The sequence below is a fragment of the Passer montanus genome, unplaced genomic scaffold, assembly GCF_014805655.1.
Source record: "Passer montanus isolate IOZ18808 unplaced genomic scaffold, ASM1480565v1 scaffold42, whole genome shotgun sequence".
Taxonomy (NCBI): domain Eukaryota; kingdom Metazoa; phylum Chordata; class Aves; order Passeriformes; family Passeridae; genus Passer; species Passer montanus.
The window spans coordinates 492,074-514,631 of NW_024369041.1; the positions used below are offsets into that span (position 1 = coordinate 492,074).

Here is a 22,558-nt window from a genome sequence, read left to right on the forward strand (position 1 = left end):
GCCTCAACTCTGCGGGTGGTAGAATATACCAGGAAATATACATTTCACTGAGAACCTGGAACTCAGGCTTTCATGTGAACTATCACAAATATGGGTCAAGTACCTTGGGGTGCTGATACAGGGTTTTCAGTGTGTTTCTGGAAACTCGTTGCCATTTATTTCTTGAGCTGAGTCTGAGGAGCCTTATCACCACCCTTTAATCTTCTTGCAGGTTTTCAGAAAAGCTCTTAATATACTGCTTCATGTTAGAAGCTGTCAGCACCATTGGCAAGCACTAAAGATGAACATGAAGGAGTTGTACTTTTCTGGATGTGATTAATTCTGGCACAGTACTTGTTCCCATGGCTGAGCCCTGTGTGCACTGCTGTTCATGTCAGGTTTGTTATGTGTGTTTTCTCTTTCCAAGGTATTATGTCTTCACTGTGAAACATTCACTCAGACTCAGATTTGGCAGACAGAGTCTGAATCTAGCAGCATGCTGGTTTCCAGGAAAAAATAATTTGTTCCTTTGGAGGGAGGGAAGAGATTTGGATTTTAAAATGCTTCATTGTATTTTATAACACAGAACTTGATTTACATTTCTGTACATAATATTTCTTGAGCAGTTGCTTAGGAGCGACCTTGATGATTGCTGAGTAAATTATAACATACTATGTGAAATTTCAAGTTCTGTTCCTAAATGTTAAATTCTAAAAAAGTAATAATAGCTCAGAAGTTAAGATACTCTTAACATGACTGTTTACAAAATGGTTTGTTGGGTTTTTTTTCCCTCCAGTTTAGAGTAGTATTTAATGAGTGGATTTTTAAAGTATATTTTCCCCTCTAAGAAGTCTTGAAATTTTAACGTGGCTAAGGAAACTAAGTAGAGACACAGGTATTGTGTGTAATCTCACAGGTCGTCTGAGAGAGGCTTAAGAGGAAACAGAAGTGGTTTAAAGATCTTCTAAATTAGACACTATTTATAGAGATAGAAATTCCTATATGGTGTTGAACTGAAGGTTCACCTAGTTCACTCTTCTGTTTCTAACACAGGCTACGTAGAAAAAAAAATCAAAGAATCTTACATGATTTTATTTCTTATCTCAATTTGCTAAGAAACACAGAGCTTGTTATGAGTTTGACACAAATATGAAGAGGCATTAGTATTCAATACCTGTGCTAACAATCTCCTGTCAGATTTTCTTATGGTTCATAAAGTGAAGAACATAAATAGCTGTTAAATATCAATAGGTTTTATTGCTGGGACCAAAAAAGACACAAACCTGATTGACTGATCAGTGATAACTCTTGAGGTGTTTATATTTGCATTGCAACATAATCAAGTAATTTAAAGACAGTTGTCTTTCAGCTTCTGTAATGCCTTAAGATAAAGGCATGCTTTTCTGCAAAACCAAAATCCATCATGGCCAGGGCAGATTGGTGGTAAAATGAGGCCAGTTTAGTAATGAACTTGAAGGCTATAGGGATGTTTCTCATCAGTGTCTACCCATGGCTTCAATACACTGATCCATACTTCTTTTTATTTTGGCTATAATTTATTTTACTTGACATAATGCTGATATTCTGGGAAATTTTGCCTTTATGAAGAACCTTTGAATTATAATAATGAATAGTTAACTGTGGGCTTTTGGCAGTTTAAGAAATAAAATATTCCTCCTCAAAAGCACATTTACATTAGGACTTCATATTTTGTTGATTCCAGCAAACTTTTGATTTTAACACAGATGAATGATACCAAGTGCATGGTCCAGGAGTCTGAAATTGTGCTTACTCCTAGATTAGATCAGGAAGAAATTGGAGCAGTAATGCTCTCTCATTTCATTCTTGTCATAAGAATTAGGACCTGGGAACAACTGTCTATTTTTGTCAGCAATATTTGCTGTTCTGAACCTGCCACCTCAGATGCCTGTTGTATGGTGAATGATTACCACTGTTAGGCCTGAGGTGAAACCAGCTTCACAGAAAATAGATTGATGAGCACATTTTTATAATAGAATCATTTTGAAATGAAAGTAATTCTTCTGTTTCTTGAATTACAATTTTATCTACTGGCAAATAAGAAATTGCATATTGCAGTAGCTCTTATTCCAATCAAATCTGTGTAAATTGGGATGCAGACTTCAAGCCAACAGGACTGGGGTTTTAACACCATTATTAGGTTATTATATTTATGGGTATGATGAGTTTCTGGACTGTGTTATTCCAGTTGAATACAATCTTCTGAAAGTTAAGGGTCTGAGTGTGAGTTGCTTGAAGCCACTGGAATGTGGCTTTCAGCCAATGTATTTGTAATATAGTTACTTGTTAAGAGAAAATACTATTGTACATTTTAATCTTCTATACTGCCAGTACTGAAGGAAGCCTCCCTCATCTTTTTGCTCAGTGAGATAATGTGGCTGATAACCTTTGTATAGTTCAGGGACTTACTTCATTGCTTTCTAATAGAGTTTCTGGAGAGTATAGATTTAGATTACAATGTCGAATGGCCATAGGGCCTCAGGGAAATATGCTCTCATTAATGGACTTGTTAATGATTGCCATCGGAGGGGCTCTAATAGTATCAGATGTAAATGTTGTCAGAGCCGTCCATCTTTATCACGCAGATATGGAGATGCATCATTAATTCACACAGAGATTCTCAGATCCTCAGAGCTGTGCACATTGATGCAGGATGGTAATGTCTGAAGGAAATTAAAAGCCGTCCGTTATCAATTTAATATTTCAGATTTCTGTTTCCAATTAATATGGTCTAAGAGATACGAGGAAGTGAACCACAGCAGAGCTATGGGTCATTCAGAAGAGATCAAATGCAGATTCTGCTTCTGTCCAGCTTCATTATGCTCATTGCATTCTGTCTGAAAGGGATGAGACAATGCAAACTTATATCAATGAAGTCTCACAGCTGAAAAGTTAAAAACATATATCCTATTTAAGCACAAAATTATGCCAATATAAAATAGTTTACAGAATCTAGAAAAAAATTTAAAACAATTTTTCACCTTTTTTTGTGTTATTAAAGTACAATAGTGTCTTTTTCCTTTATCATGACTTTGGATATGTTCATAATGCATTGAGTGCAACAAATTAGTCTCAAATTTGTAGCTTTAGACCTGTTTGATAATTATTTGTTGAAATGTGAGAATTTGATTACGAATATTTGGTTTGGAGTTTTGGGATGGACTCAGGCTTTTTCTGGTAAACACACCAGACTATCACTTTGTCACCTTCTGAAATATTAGTATTTTCAGAAAAAATAAGAAATGCAATTCTTTCTGTATGCAAATGTAAAGGTAGGCTTTTAAAAACTGCAGCAGATTTATAACTCTATTGTCACTTGTTTTGGAAATAGTGTCTGGGTGCTAAGATAGAATCAAAAATTAGCTTTTCAATGGTGGGTTCTGATATCACTGTGTCCTACTGGATGGGTCCCCTGAGTGCAAGGGAGAGGGGACTGAAAAAGCAGATTTTACAAATGGAGGTGGTGGTGATAAGTCCTCCTAAAAGGAGGACAAAGTATGAGTAGATAAGTGTCACTTGTGCTGAACTGTGACTAGTTGTGGATGAAAGAAGTCAATTCCAAACTTGCCAAGGACAAATGGAAAAGGTGTAAAAGTATTTGCTCCTGGAAGGCAAATGGGATATCCCTAACGAGAGATAAACCAAGTGAACAAAGGATGGAGCCATAATTTTAGATCAGTGAAGAATCAAACAAACAGTGAATGAAGCATGTACATCAGGCTGGGGAGTAGCTCTGACAGGGGCACGTGGAATAGGGAAAACATGAACAGCACACGACTGGAACTGGGAGGTCCAGAGATTCTCTTGAGTCTGCCTAATGAAGTTTCCATGTGGGGGAAAATTTTAACTTTTTTTTTGCACCTGTCTCTGAAGCATAAATCAGCTACAGCATTAATCTGCTGCAAACTATGAAACTGTGAGTTTCATAGGAATTTATGGAAAGGTCCATGTCTGGAGGATGCCATCTATAGCCAACTGCCATGTTGTGTTATGGCTACAGATGAAAGATTGTGGAAAGTAAGGTCTTGCAGGGCTGGAAAAGATGTAAAACTGAGTATTGACCAAGGCAATTTACATCAGACACTCTTCTTTTATCCAGGACAGCAGTAAGGGAAGTCATCTGTGAAATCAGATCTTAATGCAGCTGTGGTAGAGAATTCCCACTCAGTGCTCCCAGCAGTCAGGGTGGAGACTCCTTGGCTGGTCTGTCCTGGCTGGGGTCAGGCAGGGCCAGGGTCAGGTGCCACAGTTCCACTGCTTGCTGCTGACACAGGGAGCAAGCACAAGCTAAAACACAAAGCTCTTAAGTAAGGCTTCAGTACTTTCAGCTTCATGAGAGGAAGAAACCCTGTAAAAAGCTTTATTTCTAGCATTTCCTGCCCACACTGATGCTCACTTGAGTCTCACATAGCCTTTAAATTATTGATAAATCTATGAAATGAAGTATTCTAATTATTTTTCTCCAATGAACATGTGCAAACATCTGCTATTGGTCCAGTACTGCTATAAAATGTAATTTGATTAAATTGCTGCTATGAGTCAAGAGAAATCAGTGCACTTTTTCCAAAATCTTACATATTCCTCTGTTACAGTACACTTTGCTCATTTTTGCATCCCCAGACTAAAAAAATAATGCTCACTTGGTTCTTCTCAGCTGTTTGGGCATTGTCTTTGATAGGGGGCTGCCAAGCCTTGCAATGTGGAGTGTGTATTGTAAGGTCTGTAACAATTACCCCGCTTGCTGTGAAATTTTGGAGGAGTTAAACATCAGCATTATTTGTGCCATTTTACTTCAAAGGATTTCTCTCTTATCCAGACTCATTTGTTGTGGGTTTCGTATTGCAGCCAGTGCAAAATACAAAATTCGCCACCTATTCATCCCAGTCTCTTTGTCACATTTGTCACCTGCTTTTAATTTCCTCCTAGGAAATCCCTTCCTATCCCCGTTGTATGGTTCTAATTTTAATAATCCCACACCTTCCAGAGCTCTTTCCCCAAAGAAATATTTCACTGTACACACCACTTAGTGTGTTGATATTTCTTGTTAGTATGCAGCGTTGTGTTAGCTCCTCTAGATAACCTTGATAAATTAAAAATTGGCTTATCAATATTCAATCAACCTAGCTCATTTTTCCAAATGTCTGATTTCCTTTCTGTCAGAGCTGAGCTAAAAAGGCACTGCAAAAATAAATGGAATTAAAATTGCATATTTTTCTTTGAAGCAGAAATTAAAAATAAATCTTCTGCTAATGCCACCTTAAATGTATTGGTTTATCAACAGTGAAATAACATACAGTGACAGATATGACATAAAAAATCATTGGTTTTCAGTAGAGAGTTGTTCTTTGAATGCAATTAACATCTAATCAAGGCATAATTAGGAAAATTTGGGCTTGATCTGTCCTGTTCTTTGTATAACTACTGACTCTTTCTAATTCTTCTACATATTTTTAAAAAATTATAGAGGTTTATGTATTCCAGAGGGCTGGGAGGTAGGTGGAAGGAGCATCTTGTGGACTTATCTTGTAGCATAATGACAGCAGCATAATTTTCCAAATCAGACTTCCCTTCATTTTTTGTTTCATTGCTCTGCAGTTTAGAAATCCTCAAACACCCTTTTGTGTTTGCACCACTGCTATTCAGTATCTCTCTGTAATTGTCCCACTCAGCTGCTTTCACTGCCTGGGACCACTCCTTGTGTCTTTTGCCCATCACTTTGGTATTTAGAGTATCAGTTATTTGAGGGAAATGACCACGTTGTTCCAACTTTATATCAAAAATCTGGCGGAGTGTGAGAGGACAGGCTTACAGGAATTCACCAGCCAAGCTTTGCAGAAGCCCCAGTGGTTTGGGGGGCCTGCACTGTGCTGCAATGAATAGATCTGATTGTCAGTGGGCACATGGGCAGAGCACTGTCACTGAAGGGGTCTCACATCCCGCTCTGCTCGAGAATGCTCCTTTAATATCCTAGTGTGATGTGTTCCTAAAAACCTTGATGTGCTGTTTCTCATTGGCTTCTAAAAACAGTCAGCACTGTCAGTCAGCAGAAGGCAAACAGAGGCCAATCTTTCATCACAATATATAGACCTCATTAATTTACATATAGTGTCAACCTTGAAGGCTCTAATTCATCCAGTAAAGTTTCCTGGGAGTTTTATCAGCTAGGTTCATTCTCTATTGTAGCAGCTGTGCTGGAAGCAGGGGCCTTCAGCAATTCTTTGGCTTGCTTCTGTTCTGTGTTTAATGACCTCTAATTTTGCAGTGAAAATATATTCCTTTTGGGGGGGCTTCTTTTTGGGGTTGTTTTGTTTTGATTTGTGTTTTTTGTGAGCAGGGGGGGAGGGTTTATCTGTGTTCCAAAGTCAGAAATGCATTTTGATGAGCTCTGCATATTGTATTAAAGTTAATCTACATAGGTTTTACATTAAGACAGTTAAAATTATTTCATCTCTGACAAATTAAAAAACCCAAGGTCAAGAAATTTCCCTTTGCATTAATTTATTAAAAATATTTAAACAAAATCTTGTGGGTTAAAACATTAAATTTGAAGGGAAAATTAAAAACCAGTATTTTAAAATTAAGTAAGATGACTTTTGATTAAACCCTGACAAGATTCAAGAGTTAGCTTTGCTATAAAGGCTCCAGACCATTGTTGCTAATCTTAAAGGAACCAAAGAAAGTGCTTGAGACATATATATGCCCTACAGAGAAAAAAAATACAAGGGGGAATGCAGGCAGGGAACTGCTGTTCAAACATTGTATGTCTTCAAGCTGTTGCACTTTTATATTAGATGAAAATTTGTGTGTGTTTCCCAGTGGGACTGGCAGTGCATTTTTCAAAAGTGAGGAATCCTAAAGCATATACATTATCAAAGATGCTATTTGATATCATGAAAATCTTGCTCTACTGGTTTTGCTATCATCTGTGGAGAAATGGAAACTAGGAATGACCTTATGATATGGTTTTGCATCAATAACTTCTTTGTACCTTGGTCCAACCACGCATTCGCCCTGGATTAAAGCTTCCAATTTGAATTCTGTAGAACAATGTTACCAAAACAGTGCAGGGAGCAGTGCCATCCTGCTGCCGGTGTTGGTGTCCAGCAAAAGGATTTTTAGCAGGAGGAAGAAAAAGTGTGCCCATTTCAGAGCTAATAACCCATATTTAGACTGTCTGGTCCTTCTTTAAAGCATGAGCCCTACAGGTTTTGCACAATTAATAACTCAGTATATCAGGCTTCTCTGTTGTGTCATTCTTGCAAGGGTGCACAGTTTACATCCTTGGAGCTGTGGTTGTAACTTGTTCCATGTCCTCTGCTTGGTGTAATTAACTTCCTTCCAATGCAAGAAATGTTTGGAGGTTTTTGTTTTTGATTGTTTGGGTTTTTTTGTTTTGGTTTTTTTTTGGGTTTTTTTTGGGGGGGTTTTTGTGTGTTTTTTTTTTTTTTGGTTTGTTTGTTTGTTTGTTTTGGGGTTTTTTTGGGTTTGTTTTTTTTTTCCCCTGTAGGGTTTGGAGTCAGATGGAATCAATGGAAACACCCAAAATTAATAACTGGTGAGAAACAGGCCCAGTCTGGGGCACTGCACAGAGGATGGAAGTCAAAGACTGCTGTAAAGGTAAACACTACCTTGTTGTTTGCATTATAGCAGATAGAAAAGAAAAAAACATTTATCAGTAACAGAAGCTTGAAATATGCAAACTGGAACAGAACTCATCTACAGATTCACTGGGAAGGAAACTTTGGTAACCACAGTAACAGGAGGCAGCTTCAGCCTTGTGAGTTATTCATCCTTTCACCATTCAATGGAGTGGTGAAATTTTTGCTTGTCCTTTGGCGAAGAAAAAACAGATCCTAAGGATGATGATGTAGAAGAGAAAACTCTGAGTCTGAATTTTAATAGAAAACCAAGTTTTAATAGAGAACCCTAAATTTCCCCACAGCCACTGTCTTGTATGTACCTGGTCAAAAGGCTTCCCAGGGAAGAGCTGAGACAGTAATCCCTTTACTTCCATTTTGCAGTTTGTTAGCTTAGCTCTGTGAAATGCAGATTTTTATGATACTATACTGGAAGCTGTGCTATTTATGTTACCTTTTAAACAATGTTTGAATTTCATAGTAATTCACATTTTGAAGTCAGCCTTAAAATCTGCACTTATATTGATGTATAAGGAATGCTTTTCTGAGGCGTGGAGTGGTGGCATAGCCTGTCAAACCTGAGAGGCTGTCAGTGGCAAAATCCATAATGAGAGAATACTCTTCTCTTTCTCCTGTCCTTTGAAAGAATTCCTTTGTGCAATATCAGGGTGGTGGAGGGACAGAACGATTATGAAAAATTCTTTTTAGCCCTCTATGTACTAGATTTCAGTCCTGGAACTAGACTACAATAATACCTTGAAAAACAAGCTTGACCCTTGATGAAGATGCTTACTAATGAATACAAAGCCAAGCAAAATTTTGGAATAAACTAAGGAAATTTCAAGTTTTGTTTAAACACCTTTGTTCTCAAAAGATTTCTTTTTATGGCCACAAAGATGTTGTTGCATGAAAAAGTAATTTCTGGCTAGTGATCCAAAATGCATTCCCAGGCACATCTGGGGAAGCACTAAGGCTGCTGGGAAATGACCTGGTCACCTCTGCAGTGGGATGACAGGGGTGCTCCTGGCCTTCTCTTGTATCTCAGATTTCACTCTGTGTCTCCTCTTGCATAGTCCCACTCTCCCTCAGCAGAGGCTTGCCCAGCAGGGGTGGATTCCTTGGGCAGGTTGGCAGGGTCCTTGCAGCCCTGCCAGCTGGGCTGGCTGCTGACATGCCGAGGTTGGAGAGCTCCAGTGTGCACCTTGGAACCTCTGGGGCATCCCCTGGGCCAAGTAAACTCTCAAAGAGATAAACTTTTAAAATACTAGCAGGTAGGTAATGAAAATCCCCTTTAGACAATTCAAATGCTACACAGATGATGGTGGCCAGCCAGTGCTAGAAAAGATTGCTGGTGACTTTTATTTTAATATGAGAAATCTAATAACTGAAACTTCTTGCTAGGATGAGAAAAACACTTCTTTCCCTTAATGTTGTATTGTGCATATTTTTCCACTTTAAAAACAAGTTTAGCCAAAAAGCCATGAAAAAATCTATAATTAGCTCCAGCTTTACAAGTATAAATCCATGTGCTAGTTAGCCTTTAGAAAATAGCCATTTGTGTTAAATTCATCAAGAATTTCTCATTAAAAACTGAGCACACATGAATTAGTTTGACAGGGAAGAACTGCTGGAGCATTTGCTTGGATTTGGCTCTGCATGTTCCCAGCCTTTGTCTTCACTGCAAGTGTTGCTGCCAGCTATTTCACCCAGCCTAGCCACAGCCTTGGAGCCCTGAGTGATTTGATTAACAGCTGATGAATTATGAGAACTTGAGCTGTGGCTTGTGGTTGATGTCCCACTGCATGAGTACTTTGGTTCTCAGCTGAGTCTGAATATCATGCCACAGACCCCAGTACGTTGGCTTGGCTGGGTTTGAAGCCATATTAAAATAAAGTCTGTGGTATCTGTGATTGGATGGGAGTTAATTTATAGAAAATATAGATGTGAGCAGCTTTTGCTATACTGCAATGAAAGAGAGCTGAATAAAGATGTGAGTAAGCAGCGCATGAAAAGTGTTCACTTTATTTCAAAAGCTGAAACAGATTCAGCTTGTGAGGCTGAAGTGCTTTCATTATGGGGTGTCAGGTGTGAGTAAGCAGCTCATGAAAAGTGTTCACAAAGCTGAAACAGATTCAGCTTGTGAGGCTGAAGTGCTTTCATTATGGGGTGTCAGAGAAACCCTGAAACAAGATGCTGCTTTACTTTTTTCTGTTGACACTAGGAAAAATCTCCCCAAAAATCTACAAGTTCTTTTTCTTCTCAAAGCACACACATTGAAAGGAGAGGTGAAGGTGATGAAGGAGAATGCTAAAATATGAATAGAAGTTATAATTATAGCAGCCACTATTCTGTTAAACAGGGCTCTCTGTATTACCATGGATTTCTAAGCTCTCTTCAGGAGCTGAAATGCTAAGACTAATTTATTGTTAGCTTTGTTGTAAAGTGCTTTAGATAATGAGTTTAATTATTTGATTAACTGAGTTGTCTCATATTGAGTCATCCAAAATTTGGGTAGTGAACTGCCTACTGTGTTTGTCAGTTTGTTTTCATGAGAAATTCAGTTTTTTTCCCAGGTAAGTGTGCAAAGACTTAAAAAAAATTATGGAACAAATACTCTATTGCATGTATCTTTCACCTGGTTAAATTTCCTTACCATTGGCTAGTACACATTACTCTGCACACTTTCCTCTGAAATTTAAATAAATTGAGTGAAGCTTTATTATTACTCCCTGGTTCATTATCATCCAGGCTCAGCTTGATCAAGTCACAAGTGATGGGCAGGATAAGCTAGTAAAGAAGATATGCACAAAAAAAGAAATTATGGTATTTCCAGAAATGCCTTAAAAATGCTTGTTGGAATGCACAGAAATAAATTATGTTACAAAGAACATTTTGCCTCCCAACCTGTGGATATTGCATTAAGCTCCTACTTTGTTTCCAAGTCTATTTATAGTTCCTAGATTATGTGAAATCCTTATGAAATTGTTTAGTACCCATGGTTACCAAACACGTTTCACAAACTAACACAATTCTAATGCTGTGATATATCAGCGAGTTTTTTCTCTTTTCCTAGCAGTAAGTTTCTAGTAGAAATCCTCAGAGGTATAGATGATAATAAAACCCAAAAATATTTCCTGCATTTGCAGTAAGCTGTAGTTAACATCACGGTTTCTGCATGGCTTTACTTTCAGCATGGTACTGTGGCACCTTGGAAGCATAAATATCCTTGGCCTGCCTTGTATTCCAGTGAAATGTGTCAGTCTTTAGGACATGCCATTGCTAAAGAGATGACAGCTGAAAAGCCTTTATGCCTAAATCTAAACAGCACCTAAACCACATAAAGCTTCCTTTTTACTGTCCTTTTCTGGTGCAAATGTAAACAGACAGCAGCGAGTGTTGCAGCTGTAATAATTCTAGTGCCAGAGGTCCTGTGGTATTTTCTTATTGTGGTAGGAGTCACACATTTTTTAATGTTTTGTTCTTTTCATCTGATGATTCAGGAAATGTGTGAAATTGAGGCAGGGTTGCTGTGTCTTACGGGCTCTCTGTGATGTAAATATAGGACTATTCACCAAAGACTTTTCCAGCTATGAATGATACCCTGCGAAGGGAAGAAAGCTGGCACAATTGACATAATATAATGGAACTGAAGCTATGTCTCACTCCTGTTATTTTTTTTCCTCCATTTTAATGCATTAAGCCATTCTTTGCTTTTCATTTTGTCCCTCTCCCATTTTGACACCTCTGATATGTATCTCACATACAAGAATTGTGTGATGCCAATGAGCAATAACAGAAAAGAATAATAATATTTACAAACTGTCTTTACTCCTTTGCTGTTTTCCTCTAAGTATCCCTTCATAGCCCTACGTATATATCTCACCAAATCAAGTAGCAAAAGCCAACATGACACCCATACGTGCAGTAATTAGCAGGTACAGGCTGATTGCCATCAGAAGTGGGCAATGTTTCTGCACTAATGGGCCATTACAATGAGAGGGAATTACAGCCCCTGCACCTCTTTGGTGCAATAATGTCATCCTGGGCGTTTTCTGCTTTTCTTGCTGATGACAGCTTGAAATATAATCACAGCTAAACCAGGTAATCCACCTGATTGAGATCTGCTCACTAAGGAAAAGCAGTTGGGAAAAGGAAGCATTTGGAGTAGCGTTGGTATTCCAGGAGTATGTTAAATCATTTAGGGCTTGTATAGTTTTTCACTCCACTCATGCTACTTGTTTGTTAAATAAAAGCTTGCAGGAATCCATTCAATTCACAGGAGAGCTACAAAGCTGATGTTTGTATCCATTCCTGTGAACTGTTTATTATATTGCTGCAATTCATCTCCTCCTTCAGATCTTGTGTTAGCTGATCCACACAATAGTTGGAAACACATGTGAAGTACCGATTGCTCAGTAGATTTTGGAAGGGGGGTAAGTAAATAGTTCTCATGGAGCTTTATTTGTAGAACACAGATCATAGTTGCATTTTATCATTCCCTCATAAGCAGTACACAGGGATTGGTAGGTGCAGTGGTTTTATTTTTCAGTGGATAAAAAAAAATTCTGTTGTGTTCAGTGCTGCCATTAGTGACTGGAAGACTGAAGTGAGCAGGGAGAGGATCATTGCTGCTTCTGGCCCTGGCCTGGCTGTTGTCACAGCCTGCCAGGTGCTGAGCCTCACCTGCAGCAGCAGCAGCTCCTCCTCCACTTTGCAGCCTGGGGCTTGGACCAGGAGAGTTATTTTGCAAAGGCTTGTGCAGCGTCTTCCCATCAGGGGATGGCTAAACAAACACCCACTCTGAGAATTGCTTAGGAAAGGCAGAGACTGTTTGTTTATGTCCTGTAAAACACATTATACCTGGGATAAAGAGAATTTTCCCTGCTCTTTTTAGCCTGCCTCTTAAACAAACTTGGCATAGCTAGACCATGGAAAGCCTGGCTGTGGGAGGAAGATATCAGATATCTTGAGATACAGGATGCCAAGAGCTGTGAGCCTCGCTCTTCATTTTATCCCTGCCTTGGGTACAAGCCGTGCAAGCAGACCAAGAGTTGGCAGTGTGGAATGACTAAGCAGAAAACAAGCAGCAGTTCAGAAAGTCAAAATTCCCATGTGGCTGCACTGCACTCCTCATCCAGCTATGGAGGGGATCTAACATGAAGCCCTAATTGAGGAATTAGCACCCACTAAGGCTGGGAAAGGGTCTTGGCCAGGGTGTGGTGGGCTGCTGAGGGCAGGAGGGGCTCCCTCGCCTCTTCTCCAGCTGCAATTGCTCTTTGCTGCCTCCTGGTTAAGGCCCCTTTCTTCATGAACTCCAAGTTACCCAGTACTGGGACGTGTTTGCTCAAATGCTTAGAATCTGTAAATCCAGGGCCACACTGAGGTGACAGTATTTGTGATCTGAGCCTTAGAATACTGTAGACAATCTGATCTCAGCATCTGCTGTGTGAGATAATTGGTGTGTCTTGGCTGTGGGTCTGGTGTGAGGCTGAGCAGAAAGATGAACACACTGTGCAGATTAGGGTTAAGCCAAGAACAACATTTCCGTGGATGTCGCTGGAAGTGAGTTTTGTCCACAGCATGATCTTGCAAATGTGATGTCTCGCCATGAATCATTTACTGTCTGTCTTCCAGATATTCTGGAGTTCCCTGTAGTTTTGTTTCTTTTGTGATTTATGAGGAAAAATATCTATCACTGTGATGCAGCCTCTGGACACTATTCTGAATGTCACCATCGACTGAGCCATGTGAGATCACCCCCACTGTGCACTTACAGGGCCAGACTCTCTTAACCAGCATTATTGCATCTGTTTGCCTAAAATTTGGCACTACATCAAGTCTGATTAAACCTTACCTACAATCACAGAGCAGCAGAAGGAACTGCAGGAAAAGCAGATACTCAGAAAAACAGATAGTTTATTGGAAGAAAAATGAATGGTGACCAGTCTGAACATGAGGTATATGGTTTATAGTGATTTATGGTTTAAATTCCATGTGCTTTCAAGGCTACTTGTAAGTGAAAATAATAGTTGTTGATATGGAAGGCCTTTCTGTGGACTCTCTGTTGTGCTATTGAAACAGCAGGATCACAACAAAAGTGATCACATGAAACATTTCTTTAATTGTTAAGTTTTAATTGTGAGATTTTTTTTAATGTCACTTTCTCTTTCTCCCAGTGAACTGGGGCTGCCTGTGTCCAAGCACTCATGAAGGCCAGTACACATTCAAGTAATTTACCAGAATTTTGAAGCCAAACATACTGGAGTCTTGGTTGGCTTCCTTTTCCTTGGCACAAACATTGAGATAACTGTGATTGGAACTGAATATTTTAGCTCCAGATTTCCCTGTTCTACAAAAGGAAGAACAACAATCTTAGTGCGATCTGAGCAATTCTTAAAACCATTCTAGAGACACTTGTGCTCAGGTATAATTTCTACTGTGGTAACTGAGTTTTTGTGAATTACTTGCAAACCTCTCTGAAGCTCTTGAATCTCTTTTCTTATTTTCTGTTGTGATCATTCTCCCTTCCTCTTTCTCTTCTCTTCTCTTTTTTCTTTTTTGTTCCCCTGCCAATGCAAAGTACATTTTAAAGTCACATTTTCCAGACATGTACTGGTGAAGATGGATCCTAAAATACTAGTTTAAATTCATTCTCTACATTTTTACAGGGCTCACTGCAAATCCTGTGTACAACAAAAGAGACTTTGCATCAGCTCTAACAGACTTCAGCTTGAGAAAACATTGCATTTTCCAGTAAAATGCTGTGTCTCCATCCTCTTTTTTTCTCCTCACTCTTTAGACTCTCAATTTATTTTTTATTAAGTTTGTGTTTTGTTTTTGTTTTTTAATCTGAATGCTCTTTGCTTCACTTTTCTCCCTATTTTATTCTCTCCTAAGTGGGGTTTGATCCCAGTAGAGCTGGGGTTCAAGCTGATATTTTAGGAGCAGAATATGACAAAACAGCTCATTAACTACAGTGGGTATATTTATCTGTTGTTAAATATTCCCATATTCAAAGTGAAAATGTTAGTTTCACTTCAGAAGATGCTGTTCACACTTATGTAACTTTATTGTTTAATAAGAGAAAAAAAGACCTAGAAACTTGCTTTTTTCATACTTGACAGTATGAACAGCAGTTTCACACTGTAAATCATACTGCATAATACTGCAATTTCACACTGTAAATCTGTAAACCATAAATTATAAATAGAGTCTATAGCTATGTGTCTGTGTGCCATTACCACATTTTTCTAAGCTTTTCCTATAGTAATTTAACTCTTCTTTTAGGGTTTCTCCTGCAGGTAAGTGATGGTTTGGTGGAAGGCTCTTTTCTTTCTGGTGTGGAGCAGTGAGGTGCCACACTCAGGGGCCAGAGTAGAGCTGTACAAGTGGCTGTGCTCACAGGAGGTCTAACAATGGGCTGTGGGTGCTGATCTTGGCCTGGCCTGCTGCCCTTGCAGGGGTCACTCCGTTATTTCATTTCTGCCTTTCAGGATTTCCAGTTTAAGGAAAGACCATTCCCCTGTGAGGGTCAAATGCTGACCACGTCCAGGATGTCTTGCAGCCTCTGACTGTGGCTGAGCATGATTTCAATATCATCAGCAAATCATGTGAGCTCCTCCCAGAGCAGAAGTGATTTGCTTTCCAGCCATGGAAATACAAGGTTGGTTGAAATTAAGCTTATTCTGAAATAAGCAGGAGGTACTCTTTTGGCTTTAATGGCAGTGCGTTTCACCCCCTACATTCTACAGCTTTTGAAATCAAAAGAAAAGACAAAGACTAAAAATTTTACTTATTTCTTTACTAAAGCTGTCCCTCAGACATGATTGACCAGCAGGTATCTCCTGGAAGGGTGGTGGGTGCAGGTGCACTGCAGGTTTGTGCCTCAGTCTTTAGTGCTCTCTGCCAACATGGTTTCATTTTCATTTTCTCAAAGTTATTTTTCTGCAAATGTCCTCTTTTCTTTTTGAACCTCATTGCAATAAGAAGGCTTTCCTTTAATTATAGAGAGCTATGATATAGTTTCTAATGAGTCTGAAAGGCATCAACATATCAGAGGCTGCCTGAAAAAGGCCAGGCAAATGTCAAACAGGTCTCCCTTTAAGACTTCAGGAGATTATATGCTGCTGTAGAAGCCCACTGTGCAGTTACTTCACTTTTATTGTCACAGATGGCTACTGAAATCATTCTGTCGGATAGTGTTTGATGAAGCATTTAACATTTTGAATCACAGTGGACTAATACAATTCAGAATGAATCTTGAATATTTTAACTGGATTAAATGTCTGAGAATTTTTTGTCTCAATGTGCCATGCTTTTCTACATTGAGAAAACCTCAGACACCTTAAAGCTATAGTATTGAAAATGCTATTTGCTGCTGAAGATGCTATAGAATGATGAAAAGAATCCCACCTTCCCTTGGTGGCTCTGGCTGTTCCTTTCTCATCATAAAGTATGTATTAGCTCTTTCAGACAGCTGAACAGTCCCATTGTCCCGGGCACAGAAAAGCATAAAATCACTGGCAATCACTTTGCCATTGTGTTTGGAGATTAAAGGACAGGACCTGACAAATGAGGCAGACCTTGAATCAGAAGAAGAGGTAGCATCAGATAATGCAGCTAAACAGTATGTCTAGCACAGATTAGCTCTGAATGAATTCTTGGCCAGTCATTCCCCTGGCAATCTATTTGCCAAAGAAAGGTCCTGATTTATCTTTCAGGTAGTATTAATCTTTATTTCTAGTTCTAAATATTGTTTTGTATTTAGTTTTAATTAAGATTCATGATGGTCTTGTAAACTTCCAGGAATGCTCAAAGAGCACTCATAATCCAGAATACAGCATTTATAATCCAGAAAATTATCTAGATGCTTATTTCTGTGCTTGTTCTCCTTACTCCCATTTTGCCACCCTTGTCCTGGCAGCACATATTTGTATCAGTATCAGTTTTCTAATGTAAAAAGCAGTGTACAAGGATTTGTGGGAAGGTCTTGGGATGACTCAACTCTTGGCTGCTGTCTCGGCAGCAGAAGGCTGTGGTTTCCATTCCACCTCATGTACTAGGCTCACACCCAATGCTTGGCACTGCCTTTTGGTGACAGGGGGTGTTTCACTGAGGAAGATGTCATCCTGAACATGACACGATGAACTCAGAGCTATTGTTTCTCCATCTGGAAATGAAAACCCCAAGGAATACTTCAGACAGTGCAGGAGCTTAGCTTAGGGCATGGCCAAACGTTCCCAAAATCATGCTGTGGCAATTCAGATGTGAGCTGTTCAGTACATGACATTTCTGCCTGAAGGGTTTTGCAGCATCACTGTCTGTATTGTTTTCATCAGTGCACAGCGTCTGTTGTGCCATTTGTAAAACATTCAGATTTCTATTAGCGCAGCAGAAGTTTTTCTCCTGTGCATGTGGCAGGAGCTGTACCAAGTCAGCTTTGCTGCTGCCTCTTCTTCCCACCTCTGGAGGGGTGGATCCTTCCTGTTGCTGCAGGGAGACAGCCAGCTGTGGAAGGCAGTGTGTGGCACCACTGGAGCACTTAAATGGTCTGCCAAGGGAAACACTGCAGCTGATTCCAGATTTTTCAGTGATATGGAGACAGAAGTTCTTTAATCATGGTGCATGATGGAGGCTTGAACAAGGGGCCAACACTGACAGTTTGTAACTGTCTTTAGTAAAGGAGATTGATACACCTAGGGAAAATTGAACATTTTTGGCTCATTATCATATTCTGCTTTCAATCTGAATTTTAAAAATGACCTTTCTATTATCTGTGTCTGATTCCCTGTTACTCCAGCTTTTCTGCAGTACTCTATAATCTTACTCCAGATTTCTGCTTGTTTTCTTCCTCCTCTCCTCAGAGAAAGAAACAAGGAGAGAAATCCTTCAAGTACTTTCTCCTTTTTCCTTTGGTTAAAAACACGGAATTTTATTGTGGGAGACAGTGATAAGAGCCAAGGACCAGACTTCAGCCCTCTGTTTTCATGCTTTTCCAGGGAACATGGTGATGATTATGAACTGTTGCAGTCCCGGCCCATTAAGGAGTTTGTTCTCATACAGAGAGCTGATAGCAGATTTCAGATAGATTTGGGGTTAGACACACCCCAAGAAAATGCTTCTGTTTGTTCTATTCTCTTTGGGCTGGATGCCACACTGTGAAGCACCAGCTTTGCTGCTATCAGTGGTGAACTTGCCTCCCTTCACCACAAATCTAATCTTATAGAGCAATTAAAATGCACTATGAAAGTGTCTTGTGATGTCCTGTTATCCCTAGGCAGGGGACACCAGGATCCTACCAAGGATACAATCATATTCTAAATCCCCTGATACTCAAAGCCTCTCCGTGGTCACTTTGGAGAGCTGAATCTTCATCTCTGTCTGAGCTCAGAAATAACTCTTGATGGAATTTGGTGGAAAAACAGTTCTGAAAAGTATTTAGAAGTGAGAATAAATATATTGCTTGGTACCATGACAAATACCTTTCATCTTTTAGGTGGTATGAATGTGCAAGTGAATTGGTTTGCAAGTCTCATGACACAAAACTAACTTGAAAACTGTAAATAAAATTTGTTTTGCAGATCACAGAAATAAGAGAGCACACAAGAGAGTCTGATATGTGAGCAAAGATGCCTATAAAATAGACTCCTCTCAGGGAATTGAAGTAGTTTTCTTCTTTAACAAAAATATGGCAGCTAGATGCTCTGCCAAACTTTTAGTGGCATAAAGCTCCAAGATCTCTACAGAAATCTGGAAAGAAGCCATTTTGGAACATGATTTTTATCAACAGGGATTAGAAGGAATGATCAAAACAAATCTGAAGTTTTAATAAACAATCAAGTTTCCATCTTCACTGCTAAGATTCCCATTTTCCTCTTATTCAGGTAGTACTAAATTGCAGATAGCAGGTGGGACTCTTGTTCTTCATTAGATTTTAATACTACTTCATATATATTTAAAATTTATAACAGGTCTCATGAATTCAAATGAGACATCATAGTCCACAGATAAAACTGCAATAACAGTTATACAGATTTTAGAAAATAGCCAACTCCAGGTGTTGACTCATGAATATTTATACACATCAGACATCAAGGAAGCAAAATACAATCTAGACCTGATCCTATTCCCAATAAAATGGATAAAAAACCCACTCAATACTAGAAAGGCTCCTTTAAAAAATATCTGAGAAAAAAACAACAATTTTTCCTCATCTCCATGTGTATCCCCAAGTATAGGGTGTGGTAGAGGATCATAAAATGAAAATATATTTTTGCTTTTTTACTTATTGAGATGGTTATTGGTTTTCCTCAATTTAGAATATATTCTTATCAAAATGCATGTAAGCAAAGCTATTTTTTGCATACAGAATTTTTTAATTGTGTTACAATGTTTGAGTTTTAGCATATATTCTTTGTGTGATAAATTTCATGAATGAAAGCAATCTCTGTGACACCTGTGAAAGGAAATACATACATAAAAACAATTTAAAGTCAGTAAAAATTTTATTTATATAGCTGGAATACAGCCAAATGGATTTTTCTCACTTGAAAAAACCCCATTCATTCAAACTGGGGAAGTTTCTATGCCAAAAAATTCTATTTGGAGTTTCGTAGGGAAGGAAAAAAAACCCTAAGTCTGGAACTGAAATGAGATAGATACAAATACCTGGTAAAGTATGAGCTCTAGGTCAGATTCTGACTTTATTTGCACCTTTGTACATACTTGGATATTTCCATTAAGTTACATTGTTAAAATTTATTTCATGGCACTGAGACCAGGATCATGCACATGAATGTCTGACAAAACAGAAGAGACAGTTTGATAGATCAGGAAAACCTGGACTTTATATGGAACTTAGATTTTCACTCTTTCCTCAATTCTGCATTTTCCTTCTGAAAACAAAACTCCATGAGCCAGGGAGACAGTCAAAAGGGAAGACAGATCAGGAAAATAGGACCAAACCTGGACTTCATATGGAACTTAGATTTTCACTCTTCCCTCAAGTCCGCATTTTCCTCCTGAAAACAAAACTCCATGAGCCAGGGAGACAGTCAAAAGGGAAGAGGAAATGCTTGTGGCAATAAAAATAATGTCAATAAATGTTCAGGAAACATGACCAATTGCTTACAAAGACCCAAATCTGTTCTTTTTTCTCTAGTGACCAAGGATGGCGAGGGAAGTCGTGCGTTCTGTTCCATTTCCCGGGAGTCTGTCACTGTCCTGCACTGGCAGGTAAGGATTTACCTCATGGCAATCAGGCTGGGAAGCCTTTCCTGTGTTCCAGGCTAAAGATCTGTACTGAATTGCAGGATGCTGTATACAAGTGCAGTAGCCAGCAAGAGTCAGAAAGAGTAGCTTCTCATCTCTTTATTTCAACCTGACAGTTCTCTGGCACTGGAGAACAAGAAAAGTTGATTTCATGAGGTGAGAGGAGCAGAGCTATGCACTCAGAGCCTTTTATTGTTGAGTAGCCTTTAGCTTTCTAATTTCTGTCAACTTCCAAAACCGGCTACGCTTCCAGGAACAATATTACTTGAATAAAACACATAAATATGAGGAAAAAAATTTTTGCAAATATGGCGGAAGTGATACTTCAGTTCACAGTGACTTGTCTTAAGCACTTAATATACAAAAGGTTTTTAGTAGCCTTTATGTATTTGTGATGAAGACTTTGAATCCCAGAAGATTTACAGAAAACACTTAAGGATGTTATTCCATTAGTGTTCCATTTAAAAAATTTCACACTTAATTAGGTAACAGAAACAATATCAGACTTTGGTGTTTAAATTTTAATCTGGATATAGTCACAGTGGAAAACTAATGCTTTGATGGAAAAAGAATTATCTTGGGAATTATTTGTCGTACACAATAGGGCCAAAACAATTGTTAAAGTTCTGGTTCAAAGGAAATACAAGAGGATATAAATAAAAATTCTTTCATGTGCAGGATCAAATGAGAACATTAAAGTAGGCTGCCCATCTGGCTACCTTGTAGGCAATTTTGCATTTTCTTTAATTTATTTTCATTACCTTTATTTTTAACACAGAATCAAGTTATTTTGCTGAGCTTAGTCTGGTGTGTGAAGGGTAAAATGTCCAGGTGACACATGAAAAATTACTTTATTCACTGCAGCTGTGTAAGGAGGGCAACCAGTTTTCCTCATGTGGTGTCCAGGCTGAAAATCAGGCAGAGGCAACTTGGAATCAATCCCACACTTGGGATCTGATTGATGTCAGTGGGAACAAGTGGCATAGAGGAATAGAGGAGTTAGATGGCTGCTTGCATCCTAAACCATGAGAGAGCCTCCTCTGTCCCTGGATATCAAGGTAAAAACAGGCAGGGGCAAACACCATGGGGCGTCTTTACATCACCAGGGAATCCACTTTGTATCTGCTTAGTCACTGTAACTGCTGACAGAAGTCTGTAATATCTAGGGAAACAGCTTAGTGCAGATTAATTCCTTGGAATCGCCCAAATTAAAGCAGAAAGTACAGTCAGCTTTCTATAGACTCAAACAATTAAGGCAAATTTGAATAGATTAAACACATCTGTCTGTACTTAAGAAGAAAAGGGATTAGGACTTAAATGTAACAACATAACCCTTGTTCAGCTCTGTGTCAGGCACAGTTTGGAGCTCTGTGCTGCATCATGATTAACATTGATACAGAAGTATTGCTAAGAGAGGGAAGACATTTCAATTCCTATCTTCTAATTAATTAATTAAAGATGACATAAAGACAGCATAAGAGAAGGAAAGGCTCTGAGTCATCTGATACCCTGGCACTTTGTTGCCATAAGGAACACCATCTTTAGTTACAGTTTCATGACTCTGCAGTGCTCGAGTTGAAAATTCTGAAAATAGTGTGCAATACTTGTATGGAACCTAGTGAAATTTGGTTCCCAAAATGAAATGGGAATGACAGAATGTGTGCCACATTCAGACGAGCAACTCAGATGTCAAACAGTCCTTCGGAGAGACCACAATGTTCTGTGTGAAAATCTATTTGAAGTGTACCAGGAGTACATTTAATCAAGGCAGCAGTGCTGGAGACTGCTATGTGCTCTAGCCCCCGAGCAGGGATGTGCTAATGTAGACAAGCTTTGCACTGTCCCCAGCAATGCGCTTTAACTCTGACACTCGACTGTCACAAGTGGATCTGGAATAAATGTCTTTGCAGCAGCATGACTGTGTTTGAGGGAACATCGGTGAGGGCAGGACAGCAGTGTGGGTGTTTCATGAGTTTAGTTTGTATTGAGGTTAGAAAGCACAGCGTGGTTTGGAGCCGAGCAGTCAAAGCATTAGCAAGCCAGGGAGAAATCCCAGCTTTTTCTGCCTCTGTCACCAAACCTGGTAGTAATGATATTAAATATAACATACTCATGGCAGGGAAGCAGGTGGCACACAGCCAATGAATCCCTTGTCAGCCCCGTTGCTCCTGCCCAGGCAGGTGTGCACCGCTGGTTTCTCCCTCTGTTCGCAGGGCGGCTCTTCCAGCCGGGAGCGGCCGTGGCACCGCCCGGCCTCCCAAATCAGCATCCTGCGGGACCGGCAGGGCCGAGCGGGTCCAGCCCGGGAGGGGATTGCGGGAGGGGGATGGATGGCAGAGCGGGTCCAGCCCCGGAGGGGATTGCGGGAGGGGATGGATGGCAGAGCGGGTCCAGCCCCGGGGGGGGTTGCGGGAGGGGATGGATGGCAGAGCGGGTCCAGCCCCGGAGGGGGTTGCGGGAGGGGATGGATGGCAGAGCCCTGCGGAACCGCGGCGCTGCCGCTCCCCCTCGCGGCCGCGGCCCCGCTCCCGGCCCGGGACAGCCAGAGCTCCCTCCTCCCCTAGGAACAGCACCGGGCTTTTCAGCTTCTCTCCCAGCCCGCTTTTCCCCGGCCCTGCCTGATGGCAGCAGCA

General features: G+C 39.7%; 1 long non-coding RNA gene across 1 annotated transcript; it reads left to right on the forward strand.

The window, feature by feature from the left end:
• The first annotated feature begins 215 nt into the window (after positions 1-215).
• LOC120507296 lies at positions 216-19,923 on the forward strand. The gene is made up of 3 exons (XR_005628720.1): positions 216-377; positions 15,149-15,318; positions 19,816-19,923. It is a non-coding gene; the product is annotated as an uncharacterized LOC120507296 (long non-coding RNA).
• Positions 19,924-22,558: the final 2,635 nt, after the last annotated feature.